The sequence below is a fragment of the Peromyscus californicus genome, unplaced genomic scaffold, assembly GCF_007827085.1.
Source record: "Peromyscus californicus insignis strain IS unplaced genomic scaffold, ASM782708v3 Scaffold_10__1_contigs__length_136768540, whole genome shotgun sequence".
Taxonomy (NCBI): domain Eukaryota; kingdom Metazoa; phylum Chordata; class Mammalia; order Rodentia; family Cricetidae; genus Peromyscus; species Peromyscus californicus.
This window is the reverse complement of record NW_026294391.1, coordinates 57,474,299-57,497,560: the sequence shown is the minus strand read 5'-3', so window position 1 is coordinate 57,497,560 and position 23,262 is coordinate 57,474,299. Positions and strand designations below refer to the sequence as shown.

General features: G+C 42.8%; 1 pseudogene; it reads right to left on the bottom strand.

The window, feature by feature from the left end:
- Positions 1 to 11,407: 11,407 nt before the first annotated feature.
- Positions 11,408 to 12,621, bottom strand: LOC128116759 (selenoprotein K-like; annotated as a pseudogene).
- Positions 12,622 to 23,262: the final 10,641 nt, after the last annotated feature.

Genomic DNA, 23,262 nt, shown 5'->3' with positions numbered 1-23,262 from the left:
TCACTTTACCAATTGTCTTAGTCACTGTTCTATTGTTGTGAAGAGACACCATGACCAAGGCAACTCTTACGAAAATTGGAGGCTTACTTACAGTTTCAGAGGAGTCCATTATTATCGTGGCGGGAACCATGGTGGCACTTGTAGTTCTGGAACAGTAACTGAAAGCTGCATCCTGGTCTGCAGATCTAGAGAGAGGAAAGTGTGTGACACTGGGCATAGCTTGGGCTCAAAGTGACATCCTCAGTGACACACTTCCTTGAACAGTGACACACCTTCTAATGAAACAGTTTCCAATAGTGCAATTCCTTGGTGACTAAGCATTCAAATATATGAGCTTATGGGGGGGGGCATTCATATTCAAACCACCACACACGTTAGCTCACTGCTCACACAACCCTGCAAGGTAGATACTGCTCTTATACCCATTTTACAGATGAAAATGCTGGTGGTCTCAGAGATCAAGCGGTTGATCTGTCATCCTCCCTCCCTCAAGTCTCCGTTTGGGGAAAATCCCATCCATTGTTTCCCGTTTTCCTCTGGTGCAGCTGGTTGTTGACTTCGTGCCTTAAAGCAGCTCTGGCAAGCTCATGATATATAGCTGCAGGGCATGTTTGTGTGCTGGTCTGTGTCTTATAATAAACTGTGAGCCCCTGGGGGCAGAAACAAGTCTTGTGATCTCAGCTCTGGGTCACAGTTAATGTTGGCCAAATGAATGAATGGATGAATAGGATCAAGAGTTACATGTTACACTTAGATAGTTAACAACTTTTAAATACATACCTGTTTCTTGGCCTGGTCATATTGCAATTTTTCTGCTAGAGAGCAAGATTAGAGAGACTCTAATTTATTTACCTCTTGAATTATTGCTGTATATATTTTTCTCCCGCTACTTCCTCTTTTGCTTTTTGGAAACAGAATCTTGTGTAACAAACCCAGGCTGGCCTTGAACTGCTGATCATCCTGCTTCCACCTCTCAAGTCCTAGTATAATAGGCCATTTTTTTCAGCACTTATACAGTTAACTAAAAAAATAAAATAAAATAGGTTTTTTTTTCTTTCTTTCTTTCTTTTTCTTTTCTTTTCTTTTTTTTTTCTGAGACAGGGTTTTTCTGCGTATAACCTTTGCTGTCTTGGAACTTGCTCTGTAGACCAGGCCAGACTTGAACTCACAGAGATCCTTCTGCTCTGACTCCCAAGTGCTGGGATCAGAGGCATGTACCACCAATGCCCAGCGAAAAGAAAATCAGGTGTTTTTTTAAACATTGTGTGTGTGTGTGTGTCTGTGTGTGTAACATGTGAATATGCTGTAGAGCCAGATGTTTGAGGAGGATGAGTAAAAGGATTGGTGGAATGATAAAGAAAAAAAAAAACATGACTTTGAGACTACGAAGGTCAGGGTAACTTATTGCTGTGGGAGTGTTAGAAGAAATGTTAGTCAAGCCGACATGTCTGCAACCTCAGTGCTTGTGAGGCCGAAGCAAAAAAGATCACTTACTGCAAGTTCAAGGCTAAGCTGGTCTACATAGCTAGCTCCAGACCCACCAGAGCTACACAGGGAGACTCTGCCTCAAACACAGAACCAAACCAAACCAACCAAGCAAGCAAAACCCAACCAGCCAAACACAACAAAAACAAACACAAACATAGTCATGGAGAGTCAGCAAGGTGGCAGTGGAAAATGGAGGAGGTGGAGGGGAGGAGAGAGGACCAACAGGAGGCTGTGGTGAGTGATGAGCAGACGCAGCAGGACTTGGGAGTCCAAGGCTTTTGTCTTGTAATCTGTGCTCTCAAACTGATCTCATTTGTTACTTTTCCTCTCTTTCTCTTGAAGGTCACAGGGCTTTGGCTGTCTTGCCTCTGTCACTGCTGCCACTGCCCACTCTTCTACTTGGGTGCCACCCCTAGGCCTGCTGCCAAACTGGCTGTATTAATGTGAATGAAGACAGACATTTCTCTACTTCTCTGTTACCCTATTCAGCTCTGAAAACCTCACTTGAATTTCTAAAGGATTTTGCTAGTAATCACAGGGAAAGTTGTTATCCTTATCATGTTAAGAGTCAGTTCAGAAATAATACAAGTTACACCGGGTGGCAGTTTCACACGCCTTCAATCCCAGCACTCGGGAGGCAGAGCCAGGTGGATCTCTGTGAGTTCGAGGCCAGCCTGCTCTACAGAGCGAAATTCAGGACAGGCACCAAAAACTACACAGAGAAAGCCTGTCTCAAAAACAAAAACAAAAACAAAAAAAACAAACAAAAAACATAATGCAAGTTACACTAATATTGATAAGTAATATTTACTGGATTATATTAAGTATTGAGCCTTTGCTAAGTGCATTACAAATTATCTAACTTAAGATATGCAACTAAATAAGCTAAACGCTATTACTATTTTCTTCCTGCTTTCCTTTTTTCCTTCCTTCCTTCTGTTTCCTTTTCCTTTTGTTAAAAAATTTCATCTATTAATTTTATGTGTGAGTGTTTTGCCTGTACATATGTATGTGTGCTTGGTGCCTATCGAGTAAGGAAAGGGACGGGAGTTATGAGAGGTTGTGAACCTCCATGTGGGTGCTGGGAATGGGACCTGGGTCTTTTACAACAGCAGCAAGTGCTCTTAATGGTTGAGCCATCTCTCTAGCCCCAGGTGGGGTTTTTCTTTTCTTTTTGAGACAAGTTCTCATATGACTCAAGCTGGCCTGCAACTCAGTAGGTAGCTGAGGAAGACCTTAAACTGGTGATCTCCTGCCTCCACCTCCCAAGTGCTATGATTACAGGTAGGAGCCACAACGCTAGCTGTTTTGGTTTTTTTCCATTTGTTTATTTTTCCTTCTATTTAAAACTGGAGGTAGTTGTGAGCACACACACAAAAAAAAATAGGAAAAAGAAAAACTGAGTTCCATAGCTTAGCTGGAGAGTGCTTGCTTAACATGTGTGAGGCCTATGGATTTTATGTGTAGCACAGAAAAAAATGACAGGAAGAGTTCACAGAACATGAACACATGCTCATACTTTAAACTTACAGGAAAAGACCTGGATATGATAGGATACTAGTTTACTGTCGTATGTTCATAACTTTGGTTAAGATACATTGGAAATGAGCCGGGCGGTGGTGGCGCACGCCTTTAATCCCAGCACTCGGGAGGCAGAGCCAGGTGGATCTCTGTGAGTTCGAGGCCAGCCTGGGCTACCAAGTCAGTTCCAGGAAAGGCGCAAAGCTACACAGAGAAACCCTGTCTCGAAAAACCAAAAAAAAAAAAAAAAAAACCAAAAAAAAAAAAAAAAAAAAAAAAAAGATACATTGGAAATGATAGGCAGAAAAAAGGTTTTTCCTTTGCGACAGGGTTTCTCTGTGTAACAGCACTGGCTGTCTTGGAACTCTCTCTGTAGACCAGGCTGACCTCGAACTCACAGAGACCCACCTGTCTCTGCCTCCGGAGTGCTCAGATTAAAGGCATGCACCACCACACCCAGCTCAGAATTTTTTTTTATTAAAAAATAATTGATTTTAGGCACGGATCTCTGTGAGTTGGAGGCCAGCCTGGACTACATAGAGAGTTTCAGGACAGCCAGGGCTACAAAGAGAAGCCCTGTCTCAAAAAAGAAAAAAAACTAAACAATCAATCAAACAAACAAAGGGTCTCACTGACTTCTGTGTGTAGCTTTTAAACTGGGGGAACTGCTTTGAATTCTGCCTCTTTGTAGAGGCAAAATGTTCCAGGGATTCGAAGAAGAGTACACAGTCCTTACTTAGAAATCCGAGGCATAGGAGCAGGAACCCAGTGTGTGATGAGTGAACACGAAATTCACTTTCTGGGGTGGTTAAGGGAAGGAGGTATGCAGCAAACTGCACAAGTCTTGTCAGGAAGAAAGAAGATAAGCATTCCTTAACCGATGGGGAGAGGGAGAGGGAGAGGGAGAGAGAGGGCAAGTGGCGGGGGGGGGGGGGGGGGGGGGGGGGGGGGAGTTTTCTGTCACCAGTGTCTTTTTTTCCCCAATTGGAAAAGACGAGCTAGAGCAAACAAAATTGTTTTTAGAAAACAAAAATACTTACAATCCCATCGCCCTCATATAATTTTGTCTTTGCCTATCAGCTTTCAGTCTTTGTCCACAGGCACGTATAATTTTACATGGCTGCAATTAGAGTCTATATACCAGTTTGTGTCCTGCTTTTTTCTATGAATACATCATAAACAGGTTTTCACGTTTAGTCTTCCATAATTATAATTCCTAACAGCTACATAATGGTCCATTGCTGGCACTAAATTCTATAAGAAATATCTCTTGTGGGATTAACATAGGGGACAATGTCCTTAGTAGCAGTTTACTAACGCACAGAAGAGATTTCCATATTACTTTCTCATAACTACCCTGGTTGAAAGCCAGGGCAGGACATTAAAACACTTCTGCTGGGACTAAGCTCAGATGGTTCAGGCATGTAACCTTCTGGTGCTCTAACTTGATCTGAGGACACAACTTAAAATGCCACCTAAAGGAGTGGATGGATAGAATGTCCCTTACAATATATTCCATAAATATCTCTTCTCGGAGGCAGGCATTTGACGGGACTCTTCAGAAGCCAACTTCCATTTATTCTCAGTTGAAGGCCAGACGCAGTGGTGCTCTCCGTTGTTGACTGAGTCAGGATCCATATGCTTTGGAAGTCAGATGAACAGGTGGTCTGGTGACAGGGTTACCATTCTGGCTTGAAAGTTGAGAAGCCCCACTTAGTGTTGTTGCCTGCATGGAAGTTTGCCTCATGTCCCCATGGAGGTAGGGTGCAGGTAAAGCCAGATTTTTTTTTTTTTTTTTTTTTTTTTTTTTTTTTTTTAGGGAGTAGCTTTTGAAACTGAGTTTCACGCCACAAAGGAGAGATTTTATTTTTTTATCTGAACTGTTTGCAAAGCCCGTAATCAGTCACATGGTCTGTGTCTAAAAGGGAAGTCTCAAAATGTTCCAATGGAAGCTCTGGTTTTAGGAGCCGTAGTGTTCCACTGTGCCTGCCAGTATGGATTAGCTACAGTGTGGGTTTTCTATCGACCAATTGAATTTTGGAGCCTGTCACCAAGGACGATACAAATTGTTTTACTTGAATGATGTGGAGTTGTTATTTCTAGCACCAACCGAGTGCCAGAACCGATCTCTTCTTTAACAACTGTACGTAAGGCCAGTGAGATGGTTCAACAGTTAAAGCTCTTGCAGTTCAATCCCCAGAACCAACGGAAAGGTGGAAGGAGAGAAGTCCTTCACAGAGTTGTTCTCTGGGTCTCTGTGCATCCCCCAACAGTAATAATAATTAAAGATGAACAGAACCGTACCTCTTATACAGTAAGATAGCTATATTAGTAGCATAAAGCCAGGTTGACTTCCTTCTTTAAATGTTTTCATTATGTAAACATTACAGTGCAAAGTGCAAAGGGTTTTTTTTTTCTTTTTAAGTAATGAAAATGAAGAATCTAACTACAATCCTGCATTTTAACACAAGGTTAGCGAGCTTCCCTTGTTTTTCTCATTATACTTTTACATATTTCTGCTCACACCAATTTGTGTCCCGTTTTGATCATTGTAATCACACAAGTATGCACGAATGTGATCGTTACAGAAGAAAACTAAAAGCCCCTTTGGCCCTGGAGCACACAGACCTTTCCATCCCCTCCTCCCTGAAGTAACTCCTGTCACAAGTTTACCTGCTTTTATTTTTAGAGCACTGTCAATGTACTTCTAGAACCTCATGCATGCGGGACAAGTGTTGAGCCCTTCTACATCTACTCTTACACAGGGAGACATGTGGTAATGTTGTCTCAGTACATTCTCTACCGCTTGGATCAGAACATCACAGTTTCAGTAATTTCTAAATAGTGGAAGTTTTTTTTTTTTTTTCTTGCCTTACCGTTCTGAAGGCTAAAACATCCAAGATCAAAGACTGGAGAGGGCCTTTGTGTTGTACCATAAGGCGGCAGAAGGGGTCACAAGGCAAGAGGGCACTCAGGAGGGACAGGGAAGGCACTCAGCCTTTGTAAGGTCGCCACTCCCATAATGTCAAAGAGACTGTCATGACAATGGCTTTAGTCCATTGGTGAAGGCAGAGGCCTCCCAACCTGTTTGCTTCCCAAAGGTCTCATCTTTGAAAACTATCCTTTTGGGCAATACGTTTCCAACACGTTCACACTATAGCTATTTTGTGTTTTTCTTTGCAACAATGATTACATTTAGCAACTTGTTCCCCTCCCATACAGATACTTTTGAAGTCTATCTTTATTGATGCATCTAGTTTGTTCCCTTTAACCTTGGTTATATTCCATTTAGTGAACATGCTGTATATTATTTAGCCACTCCCAAATGAATTCTTACTTTTTCCATTATGGCAAGAGGGCTCATCTGTCAAGTTGCCTGGCTTGCCTCCTTGCCACTCTGCACACACCAGGGCAAAGAGATAAGTGAGAAAAATGAAAGCCCTCTTCATGTAGATGCAGAGACTTGGTCCTGAGATGATGATTTTGAACGTCTAGATTCACAGTGCTTTTCAGGGGAAGTGTCTGTGAAGACGGAAATGCTCCATATCTGTAGAGTCCCAAGAAGCTAGCCAAGCGAGCACATATCACCAGTGAATACTTAAAATGTGGTCAGTGCAACTGAGAGGCTGCAGGCTTTCTTCTGTGATACAGGATCTTCTGTAGCCCAGGCTAGCCTCAAGCTCACCACATGGCTGAGGGTGACTTCAAACTTCTGATCCCCCTACCCGGATCTCAGTACCAGGATTACAGGCAGGTGTCAACACACCTGGCTGCCGATTTTAAAAATCTAAATTAGGCCACCTGTAGCTATCTTGCTGGATGGTAAAGGTAAAATTCTTTTATAAGTTGAGTCATCAGAACTCTGAGACAATTGCAATACCTTCTAAAGGTCAGGGCAATGACACTAAGATCTTGTCTTGTCCTTGTACGTGCTGGATTTTTAGGATTGTCTCTATTTTCCTGACTTCTCTATGGGTCAAAAGATGTGTTATCTATGGAAAAGACAAGGTTCCTGGAACATCTGTCCTTCTGGGAAATAAGTATACTCTGTGCAGAAATTCACCCCAACACCTTCACTTGACATTTACTCAACCAACCCTCAGCAGTTATTCCATTAGCTCACTAAAAGTTTTGAGGATGACAGAGTATGTCCCAAAGTCAACAGAAAAGTATAAACATCTTACAGAAATGGTCTTGGCTGAGAGTCAGCATTGTTCAGCTAGTTTGGTTGTGTGTCATAAACGGGGTTTAGATCCAGAGAGCACGGACGTACTTTTCTTGTTTTCTGTAAATGCCTCTGGGGCTCCCTGAGTCCCCATCTAGATCTCCTTTATCACCAGAAGTTTCCGGGCTCTTCCATATAACCTGCAAAAGCTATAGCTCACACGCACAGGCATGTGGTTATGCAATTTGCTCCCAGAGTGGGCTCAGGAATGTCCAGATCTAGTGTCCAGTTGGTCTTTGCTGGTAGTATCAGGCAGATATGACAGCTCACGCGGGCTGAAGAAATACACAGCCTGCTCCTGGGAGGAATAGGGAGAGGCTTAAAGACGTAGATACATATAGTCTTAACACAGACAATAAAATACATGAAACTTGCTGGCTATACCTGTAATAAACATCATCCATTACTAGCACCTCTCATATGGGCATTGATCTATGAAAGTGTACCTATCCTCTTCTCTTTCCAACCCACCCCCATTTCCTGTTCTTTCATGTTTACCTTCTCTGATCTCTCCTTAGTCCCTTTCTCCCTCTGCTTTGGCACTTTCCACTGCTGATCCCCGTTCTTTTTTTCCCCCCCTCTGGGACCAGCTTTACAGCATCCTTCAATAAAATCCTGCACTCACTTAACCTGTAAGTGGTACCAGGCCATTAAGATATAAGTTAAGGGGGCTGAAGAGATGGCTCAGTAGTTCCCAGGTTCAATTCCCAACACTCACATGGCAGCTCACAACTGTCTGTAGCTCCAGTTCCAGGGGGACCAGACACCCATGGCAGAACACCAATGCACATAAAAAATAAGAATAAATAAATTTTAAAACAGATGTAAGTTAAAGAGAAAGGCATAAACACAGCACCACTTAACTTGTGATAGTGGTTTGGTGTACCAGGGCCCTCCTACTTTATGTTTTAAACTTTTAAAAATCAAAGTCCCTTTCTCTACTGAACAAAGAGTACATCTTGACTAAAGAAAAAATTATAATGTGGCCGGGCGGTGGTGGCGCACGCCTTTAATCCCAGCACTCAGGGGGCAGAGGTAGGTGGATCTTTGTGAGTTCAAGGCCAGCCTGGTCTACAGAGTGAGATCCAGGAAAGGCACAAAGCTACCAGAGAAACCCTGTCTCAAAAAAACAAGAAAAAAAAGTATAATGTACATAAAATTCATACTCATACTACCCGTTGAAAACTACAGTCAGTATTTTAAAAATTATTTGTAATTATATATATGTGGTCTGGGTATATGCATGTGATTGTAAGTGTCCTTGGAGGCCAGAAGTGTCCGGTCTAGCTGGAGTTGGACTTACAGGCAGTTACGAGTTCTCTGACATGGGTACTGAGACTCAAATCCAGGTCCTCTGCAATAGCAGTGCACGCTCTTAACCCCTGAGCCGTCTCTTCAGCTCCACAGACAGTATTTTTGTATTTTTTAAAATATTTCTTTATTTTTATTTGCATTGATGTTTTGCCTGCATGTATGTTTGTGTGAGGGTGTCAGGTCTTAGAGTTACAGACAGTTGTAGGTTGCCATGTGGGTGCTGGGAATTGAACCTGGGTCCTCTGGAAAAGCAGTCAGTAAGTACACTTAACTGCTGAGCCATCTCTCCAGCCCTGCATTTTTGTATTTTTTTCCGGGATTAGTTTTTCATTCTGTATGGATTTTGAATGACTGTTGTAATCACATTATACATACAATTTTGTGTTCTTATCTTTTCCATTTACTGATAAGCTGGTTTTCATAAATATAAATTTAATACCTGTATAGTATATAATACGTTCTGTCAGCTGGATGTTTCATCAGTTCTTTGTTGTTAGGTATCGGACTTGAAGTAAGTATTAAAATGAGATTTGAAGCTTCTTTATTTACATTCATTTACGTGTGTGTGTGTGTGTGTGTGTGTGTGTGTGTGTGTGTGTGTGTGTGTGTGTACCACATGTGGAGGTCAGAACTCATGGGAGTCAGTTCTTCCCTTCAGGTCACCAGGTTTGGTGGCAAACACCTTTACCTGCTGAACCATCTTGCCAGCCCTAGAATAAGAATTTGTGTCGGGTGGTGGTGGTGTTGGCAGTGGTGTTGCACACCTTTAATCTGGGCATTTGGGAGGCAGAGGCAGGCGGATCTCTGAGTTTGAGGCCAGCCTGGTCTACAGAGTGAGTTCCAGGACAGCCAGGGCTACACAGAGAAACCCTGTCTTCAAACAACAACAACAACAACAACAAAAAAACAAAAACCAAGAAATAGAAGAGTTCATAAAGCATTAAATAGCAACGTTTGATATGAAGCACCTGTAGATCGTCCCCCTGCAAGTTCCCCACTTGAGACACCAAGGCCATGAGTTTGAGGCCAGAGTAATTACAGAGTGAGAACCTGTGGAAAATATCTTCAGTTTTTCAGTGACTCGTAGGTTTTTTCAGTAATTTTATTTTTGGTTCTGAGGATTTGGACCAGGGTCCTTGCGCATGGTAAGCAAACACTACCGCGCAGCTGCATCTCCGACTCCTCTCTGTAAGTTAAGGAAGTACAGCGATAACGGACTTTGTAGCAGAGTCAGGCCCTTCCTCTCCATGATGTACCAGTAGAGCACTTGCTTGGTAGCAGAGCACTTCCTTTCCATGATGGTAGCCTGATGTAGTAGAAACAGAAAAAGTACTTTGGAATCAGACATTCTTTCATTTACCCAATAATAGAGTATCTGTTATATGCCAAGGGCTGTAAAATATACTAATGAGAAAATACAGGTCAGACATGGTGGTCCATGCTGGTAGTGCCAGTTCTTGGAAAGCTGAGGCAAGAGGATTGGCATGAGTACAAGGTCATCCAGAACTACATAGTGAAATCCTGTCCCCAAAGACCAAAAACAGACCGGGTGGGCAGTGGTGCTGCATGCCTTCAATCCCAGCACTCAGGAGGCAGAGGCAGGCAGATCTCTGAGTTTAGGCCAGCCTAGTCTACAGAGTGAGTTCCAAGACAGCCAGGAGTGTTACACAAAGAAACCCTGTTCTGAAAAACAAAAAACAAAACAAAACAAAAAAAGCCCCAAACAAAAATAAACAAAATAAAGATATCATCAGATAAAAAAAAAATTCTTACTAGGTTTTATGATGTGTGCCTCTATTTCCAGGTACTTGGGAGGCTGAGGCAAGAGGGTCTCTTAAACCCAGAAGTTTGAAGTTAATCTGAGCAACACAGTAAGACCTTGTATAAAAAGAATCTGTCTTGCGCTTAGAAGTCTTTATCTGCTGTTCCCTGTGTCTGGAACAAACAGATGCCCCTAGTCATTTCTCTGTCTTCAGCTTTTTTTTTTTTTTAAGATTTATTTATTTATTATGTATACAGTGTTCTGCCTGCACATATCCCTGCAGGCCAGAAGAGGGCACCAGATCTCATTACAGATGGTTGTAAGCCACCATGTGGTTGCTGGGAATTGAATTCAGGACCTTTGGAAGAACAAGCAGTGCTCTTAACCTCTGAGCCATCTCTCCAGCCCCATCTTCAGCTTTTTGTTACTCATCCTTCACATCTAAGTTTAGCTGCCACTTCTTCCAGGAAGCCTTCTAGATTTTCCTAAGTTTGAGTTGGATCCTCTTTTCTTCCTTCCTTTCTTTCTTTCTTTCTCTCTCTCTTTCTTTCTTTCTTTCTTCCTTCCTTCCTTCCTTCCCTCCTCTCTCTCTCTCTCTCTCTCTCTCTCTCTCTCTCTCTCTCTCTCTCTCTCTCTCTCTCTCTCTTTCTTTCTTTTTTTCCCCCAGGACTGAATATGTGACCCTTATTTCTTCCAACTCAAACATTTTGGATTTAATCAAATAAAGAAAACAAATCAAGGTTTGCAACCTAAAAGTATTTATTAAAACTATAACAACACTTTAGTAAACAGTTTATACAAATAGTTTACAAACTATACACAAAAGATAAGGATGGAGTTGCAGATTTAGTTCAGTGGTAGAGCGCTTGCCTAGCAAGCGCAAGACCCTGGTTTCGGTCCTCAGCTTCGGGGGGGGGGGGGGAGATAAGGAGACAAATACATACATTTATTGAAGTGCCTGCCAGTCAGGCCAGATCCTGCAGCTGGAATTCCCAGCATAACCTCATTCATCAGAGACGACACAGAGCAATACTTGTTCAGACATACACCTTCATCTTGTCCCGCTGAGCGGCTCTTCACCTCTTGATGCTTTCCTTCTACGCATGTGCGCATGTGCGTGTCTGTCCACTGCTTTGAGCAGACTTTCGCCTTCCTCACCCACCAGCCTTTGGAGGAAGGTTGAGGCCATGAAGATGATTGAGCCAACCTATTCTTCCTGGGGAGTCTCCTGCTGGCCTTCTTCCCTCATCATATCTGGAATCAAATGAGCTTCCATAGCCTTTTCTTTCTTTCACATCTTGCTGAAGCGGAGGAGTTTTGAAAACAAAACAAAACAAAACAAATTCTGCTATTTCCCAGAACAAATCTGTTATAAAAGGCAGTCTCCATGGGAACTGATTGCAGCTGTCCAACACTTGTCCATTCGAGATATAAAGCTTCTCACCTCCGGTTTCCCGTTCCAACAACTGAGTGATCCTCTTTTCTATACCTTACTCTCCCTATAACTTGAGGACATGACCACTCCAAGGTACGGTTGAGGGGCAGGTTTTTATTGTAGGTATGAGGGAGAGGACAGCCAGAGGCCTCTGGAAGAGTCCAGGGCAGGGACAGAAAGTGGTACATTGAACAGGGTCAGCGGACTGGACCAGGCCATGGCGCTGGGGAGGGGGGGTTTGGGGGAAGAGCCGGAGAGGAAGACAAAGAGAGTGTGGGCAAAGGAGACTAAGAGAGGGGGGCTAGGGCCAAGAAAGGAAGACAAAAGAGCGCATGGCCGAAATGACAGGCTTATATGGGCCTGAGAAGCGGGGGGGGGGGGGGGGGGGGGGGGGGGGGGGGGGGCGGGGGGCTGTGAGCTGGAGAAGTTTAGGGTAGGGGTGGGGTGAGAAGAGCTGAGAAGAGCCACAGGTTACTGAGTGAGCCTGGAGGGCAGCATGCACTTTGGTATGCTAATAGGCACCACAGTTAGCCGTTTGTCCCAAGTTTCTCTTGGACCTAACACTCTCCCACCTTGTTCCAGATTTCCTTATCATGCTGAAATTACTTGTCGGTTACTAGTGAACTCCATTAAATCGTATATTCTGAGATAGACAAGTGCTTCACCATCTGGGCCTATCTTTCGCTCTCTGTCTCCCTCCCCCTCCACTCCTTCCACTCTTTCTCCTCCCTCCCTCCCTCCCTGCTTTCTTTCTTTCTTTCTTTCTTTCTCTCTCTCTTTCTCTTCCTTCCTTCCTTCTTTCTTTCTGAGACAATCTCACTCTGCCTGACGCTCCCTAAACAAGGCTGTCTTGGTAGGAGAGCACTTACTTATCATGTTTAAGGCCCTGCACATAATTCTCCAACTTTACAAAAACAAAACATACGTGACAGAACTACCAGATAGAGTGTGAAGGGTTAAAACACACTATTGGAAGAAAAATGCTGATTGACTACTTCTCTAACTTGGCAAAAAGTACCCATTTACAAATTCCAGCTCTGCAAAGCTCAAACATAATAGGAAGAAAACTACCTCTGTTTGCACTATAGCCAAATTGCTGAGAACTGAAGATAAAGAGAAAATCCTGAAGGCATCCAGACAAGGACGGTGCATTCAAATCACCATGGATGTCTTTTAAGGAACCATGGAAGACATTTCACAGCTCAGACCACTGCCACCCAGACAATGATGGGTCAGTTCTGGCTGGGACCTGCTTAGTTATTCATACCTTTTGCTTTCTATTGAAATTTGAATCTCATGTCAGAACCCCAGTAATACCCCCTTCTCTGCTGTCTGCTAGTTACTTTTCTCTTGAGTTGGCATCCTGGGGATTGGTGGCTGAGACAGGCTTGTTGGGGCTTCTAGAGTGCAAGCTTTTATCCCAGAAACGCTGGTAACCCCATCACTTGCTGCCATTCACTCATCTGTTCATTCATTTAGTCAACGTGTGTGTGTGTGTGTGTGTGTGTGTGTGTGTGTGTGTGTGTGTGTGTGTGTGTACGCACTCGAGAGTTGACGGGGGACCTGTGGTGGGATTTAGGAGTAACAAGAATAAACAAAGCAGACTTTGGATATCATCCTACAGATTTCAGAGCTTCGTCCATTTTTCTTCAATCTCTTCTCCTTCTTTTGTTTGGCCTCAGTCCCTCTCAGGAGCCCTGGATGGCCTCCTGCTCTCAAGTGTCCCGGCTCTGCCTCTCCAGTGTTGAGATTACAGGCATGTATCACCAGGATGGGCTCAGATTATAGACATTTTATTACCTTCAAGGTTCCAGACCCCGTTGTTATTTCTTCATACTAGGAAGTCCATCCAGTTCATTTATCACTTTATATATTACACTTTTCACTTCTAGAATTTCCATTTAGTTCAGTTTCATGTTTTCTATTTCTTTCTTATGATTTCTTCTTCTTAAATACAAACAAACCAAAACCCTTATTACCAATGGATCTCTCCCTCTTTGAGTATCACCATCTCAAGACTGACCTCCATCAGTCGGGTTTTCCCTTGAGACTGGGTCTCATTTTCTTGACTCTCTGTCTAGTGGATAATATTGGCGTCTTCTTGGACCTTTGAATGCTATGTATGTTACAGAGCCCGTGCATTTTATTACGTTCTCTGAAGTTGTGGATGCCCTTATTACAGCAGGCACTCAGCTCAGTACTGTTCTGTCAGTGTTCACTGGAGCAAACTTGGAGTACTCCTATGCATCTCACAGTTCCGGACACATCTTGAGGAAAATGTATCCAGATAATTTAATTTAGAGTTTCTTGCCTGCATAAGACATCCCCTCATTCTCCAAAGCTTGTCCCAGGCTAGATTTTGTTTGTTGTTGTTGTTGTTTTGGTTTTGGTTCTTCAGGCAGGAAAGGTTTTCTTCAGGACTCCAGAGCTCTAAGATTGCAGCCTGCCCTAGGGCAAGAGCCATAAAATGTGAAACTCACCCCCATGTTTATTTCAGATTGTAAATGCCCTCAGGAAATCTGCCTGTTTATCCTCATTCTCAAGAGCCTCCAGGTAGTCTGTCTCCCTGTGTCTCTATCTCTGTCCTTTTGTGTTCCTGTTTGCAAGTGTGTTCTACTCAGAACTCTCACAGTTGTACTCGACATTTTCAGGAAGAAATAAACAACAGCCTCAACTGTTCTCTTCCTCATCTTACAATTCTCTGTGTCATCACCTATGTTTTCCTCCTGTTTTAGAGAAAAATGCTCAACTGCCTTAGCTTTTCCCTTTTCCCATTTGAACTGTCCTGGCAGGGGAGAAGGTACTGTGTCCCCTCTCTTTGACCATTAGATCATTTAAACAATAAGCCTTAAGGAATTAAGATTTCTCCAGAATCCTATGCTGAGGTGGTAAGGCTCCAGCCCTGGTGTCAGCCAGAGGAGGAACTTGCCTCCCAGGAAGCAATTTCACACGGGTCTGACAACTTGTCAGACCACCTTGTAGGACAGGCTCAGGCTGGAGCCCTGACAATGATGGACAGTGAAGAGGAGCAGGACCATACCTCAACAGGACTGCTTAGTGATGCATACCTCTAAATCTCACATCGGGACCCCAGAAGGTGGCCCTAAGGGGTGCTCAATGTATCACTATTTGTTCCTCTTACCACGTGGCCACATTGAATAAATCTCACATTTCTGCTTTTCACTTTTGTTTCTTTTTAAGTGGCATCCTGGGGACTGGTGGCTGAGCTGAGCTTGTTGGGGCTTTTGTTTGGGGTAGAACTTGCAGTTCACCTATCTGTTCATTTATTCAAAATGTGTGTACAGAGTGGGGACTGTGGCAGGGCTTAGAGGCAATAAGAATAAGCGAAATCAGACCTTCACTGGGAATGCTGCTAGGTCGTCCAAGGTCTGGATTTGGTGGCAAAAGTGTAGCTCAGCAGTAGAGTGCTTGTCTAGCATGCAGGAGTCTAGATTCAAGGCCTTCAAGCCCCACAAAAGAGTACCGGAGGATTGGCTTCTTAATCACCAGATCCACTAACTTTATCTTAGCCTTATTCTCTTTCCTGCCTCATTCTCTGTTGACGCTGTTGTCCACCCTCAGGTCTTTATTTCTTTGGTCTTCCTGTGTATTCCTAACCTCACTGATTTTTCTCAGTCTATGTATGTCCTTGGCTCGATTCTTCTCTTGTCCTTGACAGTCTTTTTTTTTTTTTTTTTTTTTTTGGACTTAAAACGCTAGGCAAGTGCTCTGTCACTGAGCGACACCCCCACACCTCCTCGGCTGACTTAATCTTAGTGTTTCAACTGCCTTGTCTATGTCCAGGACTCCCAAATGCTTATCTTCAGCCCTGACCTCTCTCCTCAGGTTGAAACTTGCATTTTAGCTCTTTGTCTCTGCCTGGCTCTCTAAGCTACGTGCAGTAAAAAAATTCAACTTATTTTTGCCTCTGAACCTGCTCTTCTTCCTGTATTTTTTGAAACCGGGCTTCTCTGACAAATGAACATAGTCCTGGCTGTCCTGGAACTCACTCTGTAGACCAGGCTGGCCTCAAACTCAGAGATCCCCCTGCCTTTGCCTTCCGAGTGCTGGGATCAAAGGCGTGTGCCACCACTTCCCAGTGTTTCCTGTGTTTCTCATTTCAATTAATTCTGAACAATGGAAGCCAAGTTAAATAAGAGGGGCATCAGGGCTGTGGCTCTGAGTAGGAAGTTTCCCTCTAGGGAGGCTCCAAGGTGTCTCTCCTTCTTATGTCATGCTTCTATCATATTTCTAGCACACAGCTAGCCATTTTCTTTGAGGTGCTCACAACCAAATCGAGGGAGAGAGCAATGGAGGGGTTACTGCGTGTGATTTCAAATGCTGCAGGAATTCAGAGAAAAGAGAGAGAGGCCACGAGAGTGGCGAGAAGACATCAGAGGAAGAGAATGGAGCTGAACTCTTCAGACTTAGAAGCTGGCCTGCCTTTCCTTTCTGGCCCTCCAGCATTATCCTCTGCACACTGTAGAGACTCCATAAAGCCTTTTTGAATGATTTTGCAATATTGTTGTTTATTGAGTACACATCGAGTTCATAGTTCTCCACTAAATGATGTGGAGGCTCACCGAGATTAGATGTAGTCTCTGACCTTTTCAGCCAATCAGTCAACTGACAAATATTGACGAAGTGCCTATTATTTGCTGTACACCAGGCGAGGAATTGTGGAGGCTACAAGATGTAAGAGAAATAGAAATCTAAGTCCCTTTCCCTCGGGGAGTTTACAGTACGGTTGGTAAGATGAGACATATGTGCATACAAAGCTAAGAACGTGAGTCAGAGACAAATGAACATTACACACAAAACATAGAAGACATTTTAAAGGACAGGTAAGTTGGATAGATGTGGAAACTTTCATGGAAGACCAGAAACTGTGCTGGACTTTGAAGGATGGGCAGAAGTTAAATAAGCTTGAAGTTCTCAGGGTTATTAAGAAGACAAAACTCAACCCAAGATATGGGCTAAAGACCAAAGAGAACAGTATCCAGGCAGGAAGCGGCAGTTTACACTCGATCTTAGCCAAAGGTCTAGAAGGCACAGAGGAAGGTAGTTTCTATCAGCATGTTACTGGGCAGTTGTTAGGGTCATTCTACTCGCTCCCCACTGCAAGCAAGCACCTTTTTTGTCTCCCCCTACTCTTCCAATCATTTTTCCTCTTTCTGAAGTCTTTAAGCAACATACAGATTGACTCTTTCATTTCTGACAGCCATGTTAAAAATCTGTACTCGCCGGGCGGTGGTGGCTCACGCCTTTAATCCCAGCACTCGGGAGGCAGAGGCAGGTGGATCTCTGTGAGTTCGAGGCCAGTCTGGGCTACCAAGTGAGTTCCAGGAAAGGTGCAAAGCTACACAGAGAAACCCTGTCTCAAAAAACCAAAAAAAAAAAAAAAATCTGTACTCAAAATCTGAACAATCCAGGTTCAAATCCTGACTTTTCTACTTCCTAACTGGGTGGTTTGGAGCACATTGTTTAATGCTTGTCTTATTGCTGTCTGCAGATATAAAATCAGTGCTTTTGTCAGGTTATTTTGAAGATTAACGGAGTTAAAATATACGAAGTGCCTATGATAATGCACATATTAGGAGACAGCTGGTTAATTGTGACATGACTTTCCTGTCACTTGATAGGTAATTATATAATTAACAGACACCTCTTTGGAAGCTGGAAGCCATTCTCTTGTAGGCTAAAGACTTTAGCAACCCCCATAAACATGCAGAGTTTATTCACGCACTTAAGTCACAAGGCTGTTTCTCAAACTGTCCTTATCCTTAGGTGATCCACAGATGCTCTGGTAAAATAAATAGAATGGACAACTTAAGTAGACAAGTTGAACATTTTAAAAGCATTTTGTCAACATAGAAGGAACTGACAACTTTCAGAAGGGATTTAGTTGAAACTAGAGACTATCTCCAGGGAGGTGCCAGGTGAACTTAGGGCTAAATGAACTTACTAAGACAGAGAAACAGCTAGAGTAATAGGCAGCACATTACTGCTGGATAGGAGACTGTGTAAAGAGGGAGGGGGGGCTCCATGGAAAGGTTGCTGATCTCCAAATCCAGACTCTCTTGGACTACAGATCATTCATATGAGTGCCCTTTGTTTAGTTCTCATTAACTCTTTTTATACTCAGACCCAGGACTTCCTTTCTGCTCCTGAGAACACAAGCACCCTAAATCCCAGAGGTTTTGATTTGCCATTTCCTTTAGACAGTCTGAATAGAGAAAAAAAAGACATCCCTGTCATTATGATTTCATAACACCAAAAAGGAGATTTTGAAATCTTCCAGAAGAAAAGTCTGGGGACAGGAAGATGGATAGGTATCTGTTTAAGATATAATGCTGCCTGTAGGCAAGATGGTACGTGAGTGAAACCCTTATAATTTAGAGAATTTAAACTGAGATTTTTCATTTTTCTCTAGTCCTGGTTCCTCAGGTCCAGAACACCCAATAGAGAGAGCAACTTGTGTATACATGTGCTTTCCAGAGGATAATTATCCTTTGCTCAACATCACTTGGTAACTTAGCCTCCCAGGAAAAACAAAAAAGGTATATGTGTCTGTGTGTCTTTGTGTATGTATGGGACCCAGCTGCTAACAGCTGTCATCATCTTATTTATTACAACAAAGGGTTTAATTAGTTTAGTGCCCTTTACTCTCCTCTTTCTACCCCATAAAACTTAAAAAAAAAAAAGACCCTGCTAGCCAGACATGATGGTACATGCCTGTCATCCCAGCACTTGGAAGGCTGGAGTAGGGGGACATGAGTTTGAGGCTGGCCTGGACTACATAGTGAGATCCCTTCTCAAACAACCCCCCCCACACACACACACACCAATAAATACAACAAGAAGAAAGACCATGTAAGTTCCTCCTCTGTCTGGGACCAGGGCTTCAGCCAGCATGGGATTCCTGGGAAATTTGTAATTCTTTGGGGTCTATTGTTTGTAATGTCTCTTTTGAATATCTTTTCTCCTGCTAGGAGAGTAACACTTTCCCTGTCTGATTTATTTTATTTATTTATTTTGAGACAGAGTCTCTCTATGTATCCCTGGCTGTTCTGGAATTTGTTATAAAGACCAGGCTGGCCTTGAACTCTGAAACCCACCTGCCTCTGCCTCCTGAGTACTGGGACTAAAGGGGTACACAAACCTTGCCTGGCTTATCTCTTCATTATTTTAGACCTCTTAATCTTGAGGGGTTTGGGATCATATAGTAGACTTGGTATGAAAAATTCATGAAATATGCATGTTCCCTAAACAAATAAATAGAACAGTGTCAGGAAGAGATTTCACACAGTTCAGACAACGTATTAGACCACTTTTTTTTTTTTGACAGAGTGGAGCCAAGGCAATGTTGGGGTTTATGATGGCTGGGACCACACCTTGACTGGGGACTGCTTAGTTATATACACCTCAAGGCAGTACCCTAAAGACAGACTTGGGGAGTCCAGCCAGAAAAAGCTATGCATTAGCTATTTATATCTCATCATGAATTTAACTTAGATAATTGTCCTAGGGTTATGTGATTTTAAGCCTTATCTCTTTGCTCACTCACATATCTCAATTTTCACTGTCTATGAGACCATTCTCTTCAGCTGTTTACCATGTCCCGGTCTGTTCTATCTTTATAAAAGGAACAATACCAGGTAACTCAGCTGTGCCTCCCAAGAAAAACAAAACAGAACAATAATGTTGTATGTTAGTGGCACAGGCCTGTATCTTAGCATTTTGGAAGTGCAGGTAACAGGATTAGTTCAAGGCCAGGTCTGGCTACATTGGGATTTGAAGACAGCCCGGAGTATAGGAGACTCTGTCTCAAAAAGAAAATCAAACAAACAAACAAACAAACAAAAAATCCCCAAACACCACCGCCACCAGAAAACCCCAAGCAAACAACAGCAATAAAAACCAAAGTCGTCGTCCTTTGATGCTACATCTTTCCTGGCTTTTGGCGATGCATGACTCTCTAGCTACCCCACTTCTTTCTTGGGAAAGCTTTTTGAGAAACCTCCTCCACAAAATGTCGTTACTTCTCTTTCGATATAGTTCACGGGCCCTGTTATCTGGCTTCTACTCCACGTTCTCTATGGAACTGCTCTGCTTTAGGTAATTGCCAAACTGAGTGAACATTCTTGGGGCTTATCTTATTTGACGTTTCTATTGGAGGAAACATTGCTAAACACCTAGTCGCTCCTTCTGGAGACATTTTCATCCCTTGCCTTCAGATCATTATCATTTCTTAGATCTCTTGACCACTCACTCCTTCCTTGTTTTTCACAGTCTTTTCTTCCTGGGTCTGCCTGCCCTAAAATATTTTTCCCAGATGAGAATAGTTTTTTTTATTAAAAAAATGTATATATATATACATTTTTGTATATATATATACCAAAGATACAGCTCAGTAGTAGAGAGCTTTCCCAGGATGCTTGAAGTCCTGGGTTTAATCTTTAGTACTGCTTTTATATATATATATATATATATATATATATATATATATATATATATATATGTAATATTATATATAACACACATAAATGGAAAGGTAAAAATTGTACAAAAACATTTATAAGAAATACATGTACAATCTCTAGTACTATAAAAACAAAACAAATAAACAAGGAATCTAAGAAATCCATTTGTTAAAGGTCAGGTCCTAGGGCCTGAAGTGCTGCTGAGCAGCAAATCACTCATCCACCTCATACAAGGCTCTGCATTTGATCTCATCACACTTCCAAGATCAGATCCTTTATCTTCCAGAAACTGATAAATAAGCAGGAAGTCCAACTGAAATCCCACTACCCAGAGGTTACTACTGTTAGTTTTGTCTATATCCTTTTAGACTTTAACATTTATCATGTAGGGGTTGGAGTGGTTGGGAGTCCCTGGGTTTGATTGCTAGCACCCACATGGTGACTCACAGGCATCTGTAACTCCAGTTCCAGGAGATCTCACGCTCTCACCTACACACACACAACACACAATAGACAGCATAACACTCATACATACTACATTTTAAAAGTCTAAAACATTATTATGTATATTAATATATTAGTACAAATGATACTATACTATGACATTTTCACCAGCTTTTATCATTTTCAGAGATGTTGCTTTGAGACAAGGTCTCACTCTGTAATCCAGGCTGCCCTGGTCTGTAACTTGGTGCAGTCCTCCTATTTCTGCCCCGCAAGTGGTAGGATTACAGCATGCACCACTATGCCTGGATTTTTCTCACACTGTGTGTGTGGAAGGTGTGCACATACCTATGCTTGTGGAGGCCAGAAGCCGAAGTCCTCTATCATCTTCTACCTTATCTTTTAAGATTTATTTTTATGTGTATAAGTGTTTTACCAGTATGTATGTAAGTGTACCATGTGCATTCAGTGTCCATGGATGTGAGGAGAGGGCATAGGATGCCCTGAAACTGGAGTTATAGATGGTTGTGAACTGTCATGTAGGCCATGGGAAACTAACCCTGGTCCTCTGCAAGAGCAACTGTTCTTAACCACTGAGCCTTCTCTTTAAGTGCCCTTCTTACATTTTAATGTACATCATTCCATATCAACAAGCATGAAACGTTTTTATTTTGTTTTGGGGTGTTGGGGATTAAGCACAGGGGCTCACACATGCTTAGCACATACTTTACCACTGAACTGTCCCCTTTAGCCCAGACTCAGATTCCGGCTTATCTTCAGCCATCATAACACCTTTTTTGTTGTTTGTTTTCAGACAGGGTGTTATTATACAGCACTAGCTGACCTAGGCCAAATTGGCCTCAAACTCACAGAAATCCTCCTGCTTCTACCTCTCGAGTGCTGAGATTAAAGATGTGCATCACCATACACTGCCCTGTCCCTTTGTTTTTCAAGACAAGGCTGACTTTGAACTCTTTAAAATTTTAAAAATATTCATTTTACTTATATTTTATTTATGTGTGTGTATGTGCATATGTGAATGTGTGTATGTATGTGTGTGTGTGCATGTGTGTGTGTGAAAGAGAGAGAGAGAAAGAGAGAGAGAGAGAGAGAGAGAGAAACTTGCACAGACCAGAAGAGAGCCTAGGATCCCCAGGAGCTGGAGCTACAGGTAGGTGTGAGTGAACCTCTTGGTATGTGTGCTGGAGACTGAGCTGGGCTTCTCTGCAGGAGTAGTAGAAGCTCTTAATTGTTGAACATCTCTCCAGCCCCATCTTTATTTTGAGGGGTGGGAGGCTCCTGTCTAAGGCTAAGACGAGACTAGAACTTGCTGTGTAGCCAAGGATGATCTTGAACTTCTGATTTTCTTGCTTTCACATCCTCAGTTCTGGGATCACAAGCATGGGGCAGCACATCTAATTTAATCCTGTGCTGGGGTTTGAACCCAGGGAGGGTTTCTTGCATGTTAGGCAAGCACTCTACCAACTGAGCTACATTCACAGCCATGCTCTTAAACTCTTGATCCTTCTGCTATCTTCCAAGGGCTAGAATTATAGGGGTGCACCACCATCATATAATGGGCACCACCATGACCAGCAAAATGTATGATGTAGTGGGTAGCCATTCCAGCTTTGACCTGTAAGTACCACCCCCATTGAGGCTTTGGTAATGGTCATGCCTACAAGGCGAGGCTGAGAGAGGACCCTGAAGACCCGAGATCCGGATGGGGCCGGCTCTCCTGGTTCCTGGACCCTGGACGCTGGAGCTAGACCGAGCTGAGTTCTCCAGAGAACACCGGACTGCGCTACGTCTTTCCCAGACCCTGTAACCTACCTATCCCTTCATTTGTAAGTTACACTAAATAAATCTCCCTTTTAACTACGTGGAGTGGCCTTAATAATTTCACCAATATCCCACCATGGTCCCATTCCCCATCTCTTTTAGTTTTGGTGTGTTTGAGACAGTTTGGTTATGTAGCCCTGGTTGGTCTGGTATTTGCTAAGTAGCATAGGCTGGCCTCAAACTTTCAATAATTCTCCTGCCTCTGAATATTGTCTCCTCCTTTCTGAATATTGAGAGTATAGGAGTACACCACCATGCCTGGCTAGTAATTTTTTACTTTAAAAAGATTTTTTTCTTTTCTTTTCTTTTTTTTCTTTTATTGAGACAGGGTTTCTCTGTGTAACAGCCCTGGCTGTCCTGGATCTAGGATCCGTGGACCAGGCTGGCCTTGAACTCACAGAGATCCACCTGCCTCTGCCTCCTGAGTGCTAGGATTAAAGGTGTGCACCATCACTGACTGGCTCCTTTAAAAAGTTTTTATCCAGGTGTAGTAGCTCATTACTGAAATCCCAGCACTTTGGAGGTAGAGGCAGGAAGATCAATAGTTCCAAGTCAACTTGGGCTGCATTAGACCCTGCTTCAAAAAACTATTCTTCCAAACTGCACATGGGACCACTCCTTTTTTATATACATTTAAAAAAAGTGAATTAAAAAAATCCTCATAGCCAATTTGTTTCCCAGAAAGATTGTAGGGATTCACACTCCCATCCAAACGGTATCATCTCACTAGTTTTTAAATCTGTCCTGT